This window comes from Thalassophryne amazonica, chromosome 11 (genome assembly GCF_902500255.1).
Source record: "Thalassophryne amazonica chromosome 11, fThaAma1.1, whole genome shotgun sequence".
In the NCBI taxonomy this organism is placed as follows: Eukaryota; Metazoa; Chordata; class Actinopteri; order Batrachoidiformes; family Batrachoididae; genus Thalassophryne; species Thalassophryne amazonica.
This window is the reverse complement of record NC_047113.1, coordinates 82867649-82880835: the sequence shown is the minus strand read 5'-3', so window position 1 is coordinate 82880835 and position 13187 is coordinate 82867649. Positions and strand designations below refer to the sequence as shown.

Sequence of the window (13187 nt, the reverse complement as noted above, 5' to 3'; positions counted from 1 at the left end):
GTTTCAGGGGATATTTTGTCCTTCTGTAAATATGCCTCAAGGTGTACAACAGTACCTTTACTGTTATAAATGTTTTGTTACTGGAAATTAAACCCAACAAAAATATATTTATTAACTGTCATTTAACATTTTAATCATTTCAGGGTAGAACCCAAAGTTGCCGACAGGGACCAAACAGGAATACAAAGTGTCAACAGTTTATTTACCGTGGTACTACATGAGTCCAGAACATGAAACACAGTGAGTCCAAAACTGGGGAACAGTTCAAATTATCAGGAATACAGGAGGAGGTTGGCAGCAACACCAGGACAAGGGGAGACACGCAACTACTAACAAGGGCAGAATGAACCGGAATAACCCAAAGTGAGGGCAGAACACTGAGAAACTTAAATAGTGACATAATGAGAAGACAACAGAGGCTGAGGTTAAATGTTATACAAAGTCTTCCGTAGTTGCCTGTTCCTGTAGACCCACGCGGGATTTCAAGCCAGAGCCAAGTGAGATGGTCGCGGCCTTACATAATATTTACGAGGGCTGTCCGTAAAGTATAGGTCCTTTTTATTTTTTTCAAAAACTATATGGATTTCATTCATATGTTTTTACGTCAGACATGCTTGAACCCTCGTGCGCATGCGTGAGTTTTTCCATGCCTGTCGGTGACATCATTCGCCTGTGAGCACTCCTTGTGGGAGGAGTCGTCCAGCCCCTCGTCGGAATTCCTTTGTCTGAGAAGTTGCTGAGAGACTGGCGCTTTGTTTGATCAAAATTTTTTCTAAACCTGTGAGACACATCGAAGTGGACATGGTTCGAAAAATTAAGCTGGTTTTCAGTAAAAATTTTAACAGCTGGTGAGAGATTTTGAGGTGATTCTGTCGCTTTAAGGACTTTTTACAGTGCGAGACGTCGCGCAGCGCTCTCAGGCAGCGTCATCAGCCTGTTTCAAGCTTAAAACCTCCACATTTCAGGCTCTATTGATCCAGGACGTCGTGAGAGAACAGAGAGTTTCAGAAGAAGTCGGTTTCAGCATTTTATCCGGATATTCCACTGTTAAAGGAGATTTTTTTAATGAAAGACGTGCGGACGGGTCCGCGCGTCAGCTCGCAGCCGCCGCGACGCTCCGTCACAGGAAAAACACCTCTGTTGGAAGCCTTGAGGACAAGTTGGAACATCTCCAGCTGATAAACAATTTCTCATATACTCACTCCACTGAAAGCCATCAAAAGCCAACTGGATTTTAACAAATGGTTATCAACACGGAGGTGTTTTTCCTGTGCCGCCGCGCCGCGTCGGCTGCGTCCCGACGCGCGGACCCGTCCGCACGTCTTTCATTAAAAAAAATCTCCTTTAACAGTGGAATATCCGGATAAAATGCTGAAACCGACTTCTTCTGAAATGTCTCTGTTCTCTCACGACGTCCTGGATCAATAAAGCCTGAAATGTGGAGGTTTTAAGCTTGAAACAGGCTGATGACGCTGCCTGAGAGCGCTGCGCGACGTCTCGCACTGTGAAAAGTCCTTAAAGCGACAGAATCACCTCAAAATCTCTCACCAGCTGTTAAAATTTTCACTGAAAACCAGCTTAATTTTTCGAACCATGTCCACTTCGATGTGTCTCACAGGTTTAGAAAAAATTTTGATCAAACAAAGCGCCCGTCTCTCAGCAACTTCTCAGAGAAAGGAATTCCGACGAGGGGCTGGACGACTCCTCCCACAAGGAGTGCTCACAGGCGAATGACGTCACCGACAGGCATGGAAAAACTCACGCATGCGCACGAGGGTTCGAGCATGTCTGACGTAAAAACATATGAATGAAATCCATATAGTTTTTGAAAAAAATAAAAAGGACCTATACTTTACGGACAGCCCTCGTATATCACATACGTATATACGGAACATTTTTACATGTTAGTACTTGTAGACATAGGGTAGTGTAGCATGTGTCTGTGTGTGTAGGACAGTGGTGATGACAAAACATTGTGTGTATAGACCCTTGTACATGTAAAGTTACTGTGATGGGCTGTTTTTGGTTTGGTGGGTAGTAAACAATGTGAAAATAGATAAAAAAAAACGAGTGGTCAAAGATTGAGTCATGACTTTGCAAGGTTGAGGCATCAAAAAATAGGCCTCGATCTTTCCAACAGTGTGAAGAATTTTTAATGATATCTCATGAACGATACTGTTTGTGTATTGAATGAGGGGGCATTTTATTTTGCGCCTGTTGACCAGACTCACATGTTGTTCCTCTCACTGATTTCTATAACATCAGATATTAGTTCTGCTCTCGTGGCTTTTAACTATCCTAGCATCCTTTTATCTTCCCTCATTAATTCCACTCTGTCTGCTCATTGCCTCTGTACATTCACTCTGAATGTTAAAACATCTCTGATGCTATAAGATTGTCATGTACAGTGTGCTTTAAGAACAAGTCTGAGGAATCCGCTGCACGTCACACCTGATCCCAGGTCAGAGTCTTATGGCTGAAGGTATCGGTTCCCTGTTTCATTCTTCATCTCATTAATGCCAGCAGACTGAAACAAAGTGAAGCCACGTGTGTAAATGAGCGTGAACAGTGAACAGATGCTCGGTAAATGATCTGAGGAGGTAAAGTAGGAAGTGAGGAGGTAGGAAATGAGATGAGGATGTTTAGGTGGGGGGTGGTGGCAGGGGGGGGGGTTAAGAAGGGATAGATCAGTGACTATACAGGAGGATGAATTTAAGAAATTAAATCATAAAGCATTGGAAGAAGAAAATGCAGAAGTTGCAAGGAAAAAGTAAGGAAAGTAAGAAAATAAGGAACTACTGAAACGAAAAGAGAAGAGAAGGAAAGAGGCAGGAAAGGAAAGGTTGAGGTCTCCTGAGAACAGGGACTTCATGAGGCGTGAAAGGAGAGAGTTGAAAAGTAAAAGAAGAACAAGCAAAGAAAGAGCAGAAGAGGGAACAACAAGGACGTATGGAATGTAAAGAGGAGGTAGAGAAGAAAACAACAGGATAGATCGAATAATCGGGTGAAGAGATAAGTAGGGAGGAGCATCTTCTGCTCCTCCCTATGAAATGTCTTTGGCCTTCTTGAGCCACTGAGGTCCTAAATGGTGACGAATGGGTTGTGGACGAAATCAAATCACAATGCAAGCTGCCCCAAGGTGCTTTGCAAAGGTAAGGTCGGATGTTACGTGCCTCCCTGGGGAAGCAGGTTGGTTATGGCTCCTTCACACATAGTGCGAAGTTTGGCCGGCGTTTGGACGAAAACGGCAAAACAGCGCAAAACAGTTCAAAATTAGTATACAAAATGTGCCAATATGCAGGCGTGCAGAAACCCGCTGTGAGAGTTTGTGCACGCGCCGGTGTCATTAAAGCAGGAACAGTGCCAGGTGCACCACATGGCACCACTTATGTGATATAAATAAAAAATAACAACCAGCCGGTACGCGTGGGACCACCTCGCGCTGCTTATGTGGAAGACAATATGCAAGACATGAAGAAGTCCAGCGTAAAGAAGATGAACATGAAATGGAATACTGACACTCTGATTCCTATGAGAAATGTGCTACGTGGACAAAATGTCTATGCTGATCTTTCCCCATAATACTCCTCATTTCAGTTTCCCAAAACAAATGTTTGTTCGAGACAAAGTCATGCCAGTGGTACCCAAGGATACTCCAAAGAGACCCAGTACCCAGACATCTAGTCCTGGTCTTAGGTCACTGGTTAGTGTCCAGGTCTCACAACCATACAGTAAGAAAGGAAGCACTGGGACTCTAAAGACTTGGACTGTCAATCCTCTGCAATGGTACTGGTATCACCAAACACTTCTGACCAGTGACCTCATGACTCCACAGACATTTCTCAAGTGTCTCTTGATCTCAAAGGCCAGCAATCTGTACAAATGCACAGATATCAATCAGAATTGTTCCAAACTTTCATGTGTTGAGTTACTGAAAGGGTTAAAGAACTTGGTGGTCACCTTTGACCAGCAGTTCTCCTCATTTGTGGAACTGAAAGATCAGAAACACCATCACAAATGTCAGCACTGATCAAGAGGCAAAGAGTTCTTAAAGGAGAACAAAAAAGTTCCTTTGCCGTGAAGATAACGTGATGGTTTGCAGAGGCTGTCGCTTTCAGACGTGTGTTGATTCACGGGGTGGGCTTTTAACTGCAGCTTACTTTGTTTTTTTTGTTGTTTTTTTTTTTAACCTGCAATTAAAGTGCTGAACGGGAGGGCAAAAGGAGGTCAGGAAGTGAGGATTAATGCCGGGGTTATCACGCCCAGGTGGAGAGAGCACTGCTCATTTCCATAAATCACCACTTACTGCAGGGTCACTAATACCAGCTCATTTATTCCACAACATTCAGCCGGAAGGGGTCCGGGGGGGGGGGGGGGGGGGTCACCATCTGATAACCCTGTCTGACCTCAGACGTTTGTTCCGGGTTTGCTGTCCACCAAAGATAAATTTTAGTGACAAATGCAGAAAATAGCCGGTGAGTACTTCCTGAACATGTATAGGTCTTTGCTTTTAAAATTAATTTGACGTTAATTTTTCTGAGTCTTTGATGCACTGGATCAGTTCAAAAAGCAACTTAATTTTGTTAACGTAAATCATCATGTACTAGGGTCATGTGTCATACATCACACTGACAAAGTGAGGAACCTTGGGGTAATTTTTTGTCCTGCGTTGTCCTTTGACCTCCACATTAGAGATATTACGAGGACTGCAGGTAAGAGGTTACTTTATTTATACCTGTAGGTAGATTTTCTTGCAGCCAGCGAGGTAAACATCCAATCCACGTACAGGAAACACACTGTTACAACACATATATGACATTAAATTATGTTACAACTAAAATACCACTAAAAATAATTTAAAAACTGAATAAAAATAAAGATAAAAATAAAGATAAAAAAATAAAAGTCCTCAAAGTTCCAACAAGTCCAGGGCATTTAAAAAGAACAGATCAGTAAAAGTGTCAGGATTTGCCCCGGATCCTTGTTTTAACTTTGTTTTTACCAATGTCATATGTTAGTTTCCCCACCAGATGGCGCCCCCAGTTTTGTTTCACACCTGGATCAGATGAGTGCCTGATCTCTGATAGAGTATTTAAATCTGGCCTTTCTCTTCTTTAATTGTCGCATGTCCTTTGCTGTCTGTTGCCTTGCTTTCCTCGTTTTGCCTCACCAGCTTCCGAACCCTCGTCTATGATCCAGACAGATAGCAGGAGTTCCAAACCTGATTGCTGCCTTGTGACCTTGATTGCGTCTTCCAGCTGTGCGCTCAAGACACTGAAGCTTAGGCTCAGTTCCTGGTTTCGGAGGCGAGCGTTCCACCTGGTCCTGGTCCTTGAACCCTTAGTTGACATTCTACTTCAAGACTGGCTTGGAATCCTGCAGCACCTGGATTTCCACCACTACGAGCGGGCTGACTCACCTCAGGAGGCCACCTTTGTTTCATTGTTTGATGTTAATAAATCTCCTTTCGTTCCCGGCAGAGTAAATTTTACTCAGCAAAATTTACTGTGTGTCTCTTCTTGAGGCAGCTTTCATCATGCCCTAACAGATCTCTGGAATCCAGGACAGGTGGAGATGAAGTCTACATTTCAGTCTCTAAATCAAATCAATCAGCTAGTTATGAATAAAAAAGCATCTTCATGTATCATCCCTACTGGAATGGATTTGCACATGCAAACCTGTGATGATTTGGCAAGAAACTAACAAACTTACTACAAAACAAGTCAGATGGTCATGCAAAGTGTTGAAATAAATTTAAAATAAGTTTTAGGCATCTGAGTCAAGCACTGTGGGAAGCGAACCATTTCAACCCAGCTTCGTCCTTTGTGTGGAAGATGTAAAATCAGAATTAAGTGATGAGAGTGGAAACTTTCAGCCTGTTTCACTTCTGGAAACAAACGCTACTGATGGAGAAAACACAAGTAATTTAAGGTCTCACTGGGCACCTAAAAGCCCAGATATGCTGTGGGCTTTGCACCCCCGCAGCTCTGATCCCGATCGCACTGAAGCCTTTTTTTGCAGCGAGTGCTGTGTTGCTGCTGCCGGGCAACACATATACGCCAGCAGCAACACACACGCCTGTCAATGTCTGTGAGCTTCAAAGGATAATGAGCAACAGCAACTACATCCAAACACACAATAACAGTCAGAAGGCAGCACTCAAAAACTTCACCGAAACCCTGCAGCATTAAAGCCGCGCAGGAGATCAAAAGGCTTCGAGTGAGCAGCAGCAACAACCACGAAGCTTTATACGTTATGTCCAGTTCATCAAGTGACAGCAGGAGACCCTGATACACGGCTGTTGTGGGAGTTGTTAATAGAGGAGAATTATTTGTGGACTTGTTTATTCAAAAAGCAGCATGTAGTGTAGCTACTCCAGCTCCAAACTGCTCTGTATTCAAAGGAGTGGAGATTCTGCGAGGCCTGCAAAGGTTTGATGGGAAAAGTCGTACTGTCAACAAGTTAGACTAGACATGCAGATAACGCCGTGCTCACACGAGGAGTCGCAGGCTGGATTTCACAATATTGAATCCTCGAAATGGAACGCATTGGGCATCCTCCAATTCAATTTCAATTTATTTTCATTTGTATCGCCCCAAATCACAGCAAAGCTGCCTCAAGGTTCTTTACACAAGTAAGGTCCAACCTTACCAACCCCCAGAGCAAGAACACAGACTTGGTAAGGAAAAACTCCCTCTGATGATACTAACAAAGAAACCTCAAACAGACCAGACTCAAAGGGGTGACCCTCTGCTTAGGTAATACAGTGGTCCCTTGTTTATCGCGGGAGTTACGTTCTAAAAATAGCCTGCGATAGGCGAAATCCGTGAAGTGGCCAGCGTTATTTTTTACAATTATTATAGACGTTTTAAAGCTGTAAAACCCCTCACTACACACTTTATACACTTTTCTCAATCAGGCATGAACATTTTCTCACTTTTCTCTCGTGTGTAAACACTCTCAAAGTTCAGACCTTAGTAGAAAAATAAGACCAACCTGTTTTCAGGCCCAAACATTTGTTTGAGAAATAAAAATAGAATGTTTTCCTATAAATAATTATGATGGCTTTTAGAACTAACAAATTTAATTTTAACAATCAATGTACGAGGTTGGACACATAAGAAATTATTAATAGTGACTGACCACTATTTCACAGTTCCTCTGATCGCGCCTCTTCGTCCTGGCGCCGCTGCGCTGTCACGTCTTTTTCCACTGACTCACACCTCACTGCAGGTGTCTTTTTCTGAGTGTAGAACACAGTTATGAATAGTTGTTGGCGCTCTTTTTTCTTCTGGGCGAGAAGATTCTTATAAACAGACACGCAGAACACAATGCGCGTGCTCTCCCTTCGCGGTGTCACAAACGGCTGCTTGATGAGGCCACAGAACACAATGCACTGTAAAAAAAGCATGCAAAATCGGACTAAAAAAATCCGCGAAACAGCGAGGCCGCGAAAGGTGAACCGCGTTATAGTGAGGGACCACTGTACTAATAAAAATATTTTTAACAATACAGAGGAACATCCCTGTCTTACATAAGTTAGAAAATGATATTTATTTTATGATGTGATATTTTACCAATATGCTGACAGACCACTAGGGCCCACTCATGAATCACCAGTGATCCTCGGACCGCTCTTTGACAAAAGCTGTTCTAAAAAGTCAATCTTGACTTTGATTCAACACTTCCTGAGGAATCAAATATTACTGGAACCTTGAACTTTTCCAGGATATTTAATCTGTCAATCTGAAGGATTTTATGCATGACTGTAGACAAGGAGACTTGGTGGTGGAATGAAGAGGTCCAGGAAAGCATAAGGAGAAAGAGGTTGGCGAAAAAGTTTTGGGATAGTCGGAGAGATGAAGAAAGTAGACAGGAGTACAAGGAGATGCAGCGTAGGGCGAAAAGAGAAGTGGCAAAAGCAAAGGAAAAGGCATATTGCAAGCTGTACTGTTGTGTGGGCCGCCAGAAGAGGAGGTACTGCTGGCCCACCACCAGAGGGCGCCCTGCCTGAAGTGCGGGCTTCAGGCATGAGAGGGCGCTGCCGCCTCAGGAACAAGCCGTGGTGACAGCTGTCACCCATCATCCATGACAGCTGTCACTGATCATCTCATCCACATCTGGAATAAAAGCAGGAAGACACCTCCACCACATTGCCGAGATATCATCTTCTACAAGAGGTAATATCCTCAGCCGTTCTGTAATTGCAATATTTGTATATTGTGAGTGTTTGCAGGAGTACCAGTTCCTCCGTTGGTGAAAGCTGTGAGAGCGCTGAAGGCACTCTTTTCCCCTGAGGAATCTACAGTACTCAGCAGTGTTTGAGTGAGAGGTGGAGGTGGAATTCCCACCAGGATTGTTACTGGGTGTTCACACACCCACCCTTGACTGTCTTTGCTTTCTGCCAGCAGTACCAGATCCGACACACCGTGACGGTGGCCACCTGGGGACTTCGGGACTTGGCGGCTCCAGTATTCCTCGGGTTCGGTGGCAGTGGAAATCGTGTGGTTCCGGTTCGTTTCCAGACGGGCGTCTCCTATCGTCGAGCCTGCCCACACGGCACCTTTATTGATTGACTTGTGCACATTCTGTAATCTGCTGTGTTTGGTTGTGTCATTCACAACAGTAAAGTGCTATAATTTGACTCCTTCCATTGTCCGTTCATTTACGCCCCCTGTTGTGGGTCCGTGTCACTACACTTTCCCAACATGTACAAGAAGTTGAATAGTAAGGAAGGAGAAAAGGACTTGTACCGATTGGCCAGACAAAGGGACAGAGCTGGAAAGGATGTGCAGCAGGTTAGGGTGGTAAAAGATGCACATGGTAATGTGCTGACAAGTGAGGAGTGTGTGCTGAGAAGGTGGAGGGAATATTTTGAAGAGTTGATGAATAAAGAAAATGAGCGAGAGAAAAGGCTGGATGATGTGGTGAGAGTAAATCAGGAAGTACAAGAGATTAGCAAGGAAGACATGAGGGCTGCTATGAAGAGGATGAAGAGTGGAAAGGCAGTTGGTCCAGATGACATTCCAGTGGAGGCATGGAAATGTCTAGGAGAGATGGCAGTAGAGTTTCTAACCAGATTGTTTAATAAAATCTTGGAAAGTGAGAGGATGCCTGAGGAGTGGAGACGAAGTGTGCTGGTTCCTATTTTCAAGAACAAGGGTGATGTGCAGAGCTGCAGTAACTACAGAGGCATAAAGCTGATCAGCCACAGCATGAAGTTATGGGAAAGAGTAGTAGAAGCTAGGCTTAGAAAACAGGTGAAGATCTGTGAGCAGCAATATGGTTTCATGCCGAGAAAGAGCACTACAGATGCAATGTTTGCTCTGAGAATACTGTTGGAAAAGTACAGAGAAGGACAGAAGGAGTTACATTGTGTGTTTGTGGACTTAGAAAAAGCTTATGATAGGGTGCCAAGAGAAGAGTTGTGGCATTGTATGAGGAAGTCTGGAGTGGCAGAGAAGTATGTTAGGGTAGTGCAGGACATGTACAAGAATAGTGTGACAGCGGTGAGATGCGCAGTCGGAATGACAGACTCATTCAAGGTGGAGGTGGGATTACACCAAGGATCAGCTCTGAGTCCTTTCTTGTTTGCAGTGGTGATGGACAGGTTGACGGATGAGATCAGACAGGAGTCCCCATGGACTATGATGTTTGCAGATGACATTGTGATCTGTAGTGAGAGTAGAGAGCAAGTTGAGTCTAGTCTGGAGAAGTGGAGATATGCTTTGGAGAGAAGGGGAATGAAAGTCAGTAGAAGCAAGACTGAGTACATGTGTGTGAATGAGAGGGAGCCCAGTGGAATAGTGCAGTTACAAGGAATAGAAGTGGTGAAAGTAGATGAGTTTAAATATTTGGGGTCAACTGTTCAAAGTAATGGAGAGTGTGGTAGAGAGGTGAAGAAGAGAGTGCAGGCAGGGTGGAGTGGGTGGAGAAAGGTGGCAGGAGTGATTTGTGACCGAAGAATATCAGCAAGAGTGAAGGGGAAAGTTTACAAAACAGTAGTGAGACCAGCTATGTTGTATGGTTTAGAGACAGTGGCACTAACAAAAAGACAGGAGGCAGAGCTGGAGGTGGCAGAGCTGAAGATGTTGAGATTCTCTTTGGGAGTGACAAGAATGGACAAGATTAGGAATGAACATATCAGAGGGACAGCTCAGGTGGGACAGTTTGGAGACAAAGTCAGAGAGGCGAGATTGAGATGGTTTGGACATGTGCAGAGGAGGGACCCATGGTATATAGGGAGAAGGATGCTGAGGATGGAGCCACCAGGCAGGAGGAGAAGAGGGAGACCAAAGAGGAGGTTCATGGATGTGCTGAGAGAGGACATGCAGGTGGTTGGTGTGACAGAGGAAGATACAGAGGACAGGGTGAGATGGAAACGATTGATCTGCTGTGGCGACCCCTAACGGGAACAGCCGAAAGACAAAGAAGAAGAATTGTAGACACGGGCAGGTGAACTTGAAACAGGGAGGTCTCAGAGAAAGAAGACAGTTCACGTGTTGGAATAAATTCTTCCACTCTTACAGCCTTTATATTGATCAGAATCTTATTGTTGTGTGGGCCGCCAGAAGAGGAGGTACTGCTGGCCCACCACCAGAGGGCGCCCTGCCTGAAGTGCGGGCTTCAGGCACGAGAGGGCGCTGCCGCCACGGACACAACTGGAAGTGACAGCTGTCACACATCAACTCATGACAGCTGTCACCCATCATTTCATCACTCCATAAAAGCCGGATGTCATCTCCACCTTGCTGCCGAGATATCATCTACCTGTGAAGGTAATTCTCTGCTAAACTGAAAACATTGACTAACAGTCTGAACTTCTTTGCAGCCGTTTTCCTGTAAGTGTTTCCTTATCTGTGGGATTGACGTTTGGTGTGATCAGCGACGGCTTCGCTTCACCCCCAACCAGATAAGTGGTTGACAGGAGCTGCACGTGTGTGTGATTAGAGGTGGAGGTGACTTTCCACCTTCTGACTGTTTTTGTTACTGGGTGTGCACACACCCACATCTCACTGTTTGTGCTCCTCGCCAGCAGTACCAGATCCGACAGTCGGGGACGGTGATCACCTGGGAATTCTGGACTTGGCGGCTCCAGTATTCTCCGGGTTCTGTGGCAGTGGAGATCGTGTGGTTCCGGCTCTTATCAGGACAGACGTCTTCTATCCTCGAGCCTGCCCACACGTCACCTTGGTGTATTGACTGCTGTCAGATTCTGTGATTGTCTGTATCATCGTTGTGCACATTCACAACATTAAATTGTTACCTTTTGGCTCATCTATTGACCGTTCATTTGCGCCCCCTGTCGTGGGTCTGTGTCACTACACTTTCCCCAACACTTATTCTATTAGAATTCAGTGAGCAGGTGAATATAATATTATTAAAGTTCTTTGATGTACGGCTGTAAAATAATTGGTTAATCAAACTGATCACCACTGTGTTCTTTACAAGCTGGTTGGTCCAGTTTAAGACTGTGACCTTCCCAGATGCAGATCTGTGCACATGGGAATGGGGCTTAGAATTCCAGCCAACCCTGAGGGTATTCAGGAATCTGACTAGGATGCACCTGGGACACCTCACGTTGAAGCTTTTCTGGCCTTCCTCCAACTGTGGGAGACGTGATACATGTGGGATGTCCCAGTTGGAATGGGATTGATATAGGATGCTCCTGGAGGATGCATTCGGATATGTTCTGTCAAGTGTTTGCCGCTTCCTAATCAAGGCACCATGTCAGTTTGAGATCCATCGCTTCTAACATTTGTCTCTTTATGCTCTTCTCTAAATGAGGACATTTTGAAGCACCTTCACCGATGGGAGCCACAGCGGATCCATTAGGGACAGACCACCACAGCAGGTGAAATGGAACAACAGGGGGGACGAGTCCAGATCATCCATCACCAACAGCACCGTCACTATTCCAGTCATCCCGAGAAATGTGAGAGTGAGTTTTTCTTTATCTCCGAGCCTGACCTCAGCTATTTAAGTATTTTTTTTAATTTTCTCTGTTGAATAAATCCATACATACATCACTTTATATATATATATATATATATATATATATATATATATATATATATATATATATATATATATATATATATATATATATATATATATATTTTTTTTTTTTTTTTTTTTTTTCAGGCGAAAATCCACTGAATACATTGATGGAAAGTGCTCAGATCCCAGTGTAGCCCAGGATCTGGAGAAGGATTCTGCATGCACCTTATAACAACATTTTGATTCATTTCTCAAAACGTTCCAAAATAGATTCTGCATCTTAAAATAAACTAATTTGGTCACACTTCAAATAGAGTTAAATAAACTCTGTTATAGTATTAAAATCAAGTTAACATAAGAGAACTGTAACAGAGTTGCTTTCACTCTGTTTAAGTCTGAAGTGACACCAAATCTGATCCTGCCAGAGTGAATTTTAGTGTGAAAAATTGACTCTGGAACTGATCTTGAAGAAATGTGATGAAATGATCAACTGAGATGAGAAATATTTCATTAAAGATTTCCTAGTTAGCTCCACCACAGCTACCTAGGCCTCCAACACAGCTAACATGGCCACAGCCTACTGGACTACAGCCACAGCTAACTAGGCCTCCACCACAGCCAACAAGACCACAGCCTACTGGACTACAGCCACAGCTAATTGTGTCTCCATCACAGTCAACATGGCCATGGACTAGGCCATCAGGTCATTTAATCTGGCCACCACCTCAACTGACCGGATTAACATCTTCTTCATAAGCTTTTAAGATGGTACCAATTACTTCTCAAATAATCCATAAAATAAGTGATGTAAATCTCGTAATAGAAACCCAGCTATGAAAAAAAAAAAAGATTCTTAAAGTTATTTCAAACACAAAACCAAACTAAGAGAATATGGGACCCCTGTTATAGAAAAGGATTACTCGGAGGGCACTTAAATGTACAAAGTTTAGCTTCTAAAAGAGAACAATTGGAGCACTTACTAACTGACTCTAATATTGATTTTATGGGTCTGTCTGAAACACGGTTATCACCCTCATCTCCTGAAGCCATCATTGCAATGCTTGATTCCATGTATTTAGGCAAGACAGACTAGTGGGGAAAGGCGGAGGTGTTCTTCTATATGTTAAAAGTCATCTAAAATCAATCAATCAATCAATCAATCAATCAATCAATCAGTTTTATTTATA

The 13187-nt window shown here is 43.7% G+C and overlaps 1 long non-coding RNA gene across 1 annotated transcript; it reads left to right on the top strand.

Annotated features, from left to right (window-relative positions):
* Window positions 1–214: 214 nt before the first annotated feature.
* Window positions 215–7934, top strand: LOC117520092. Its single transcript, XR_004563530.1, has 3 exons — window positions 215–290; window positions 3971–3972; window positions 7923–7934. It is a non-coding gene; the product is annotated as an uncharacterized LOC117520092 (long non-coding RNA).
* The last annotated feature ends 5253 nt before the right edge of the window (window positions 7935–13187 follow it).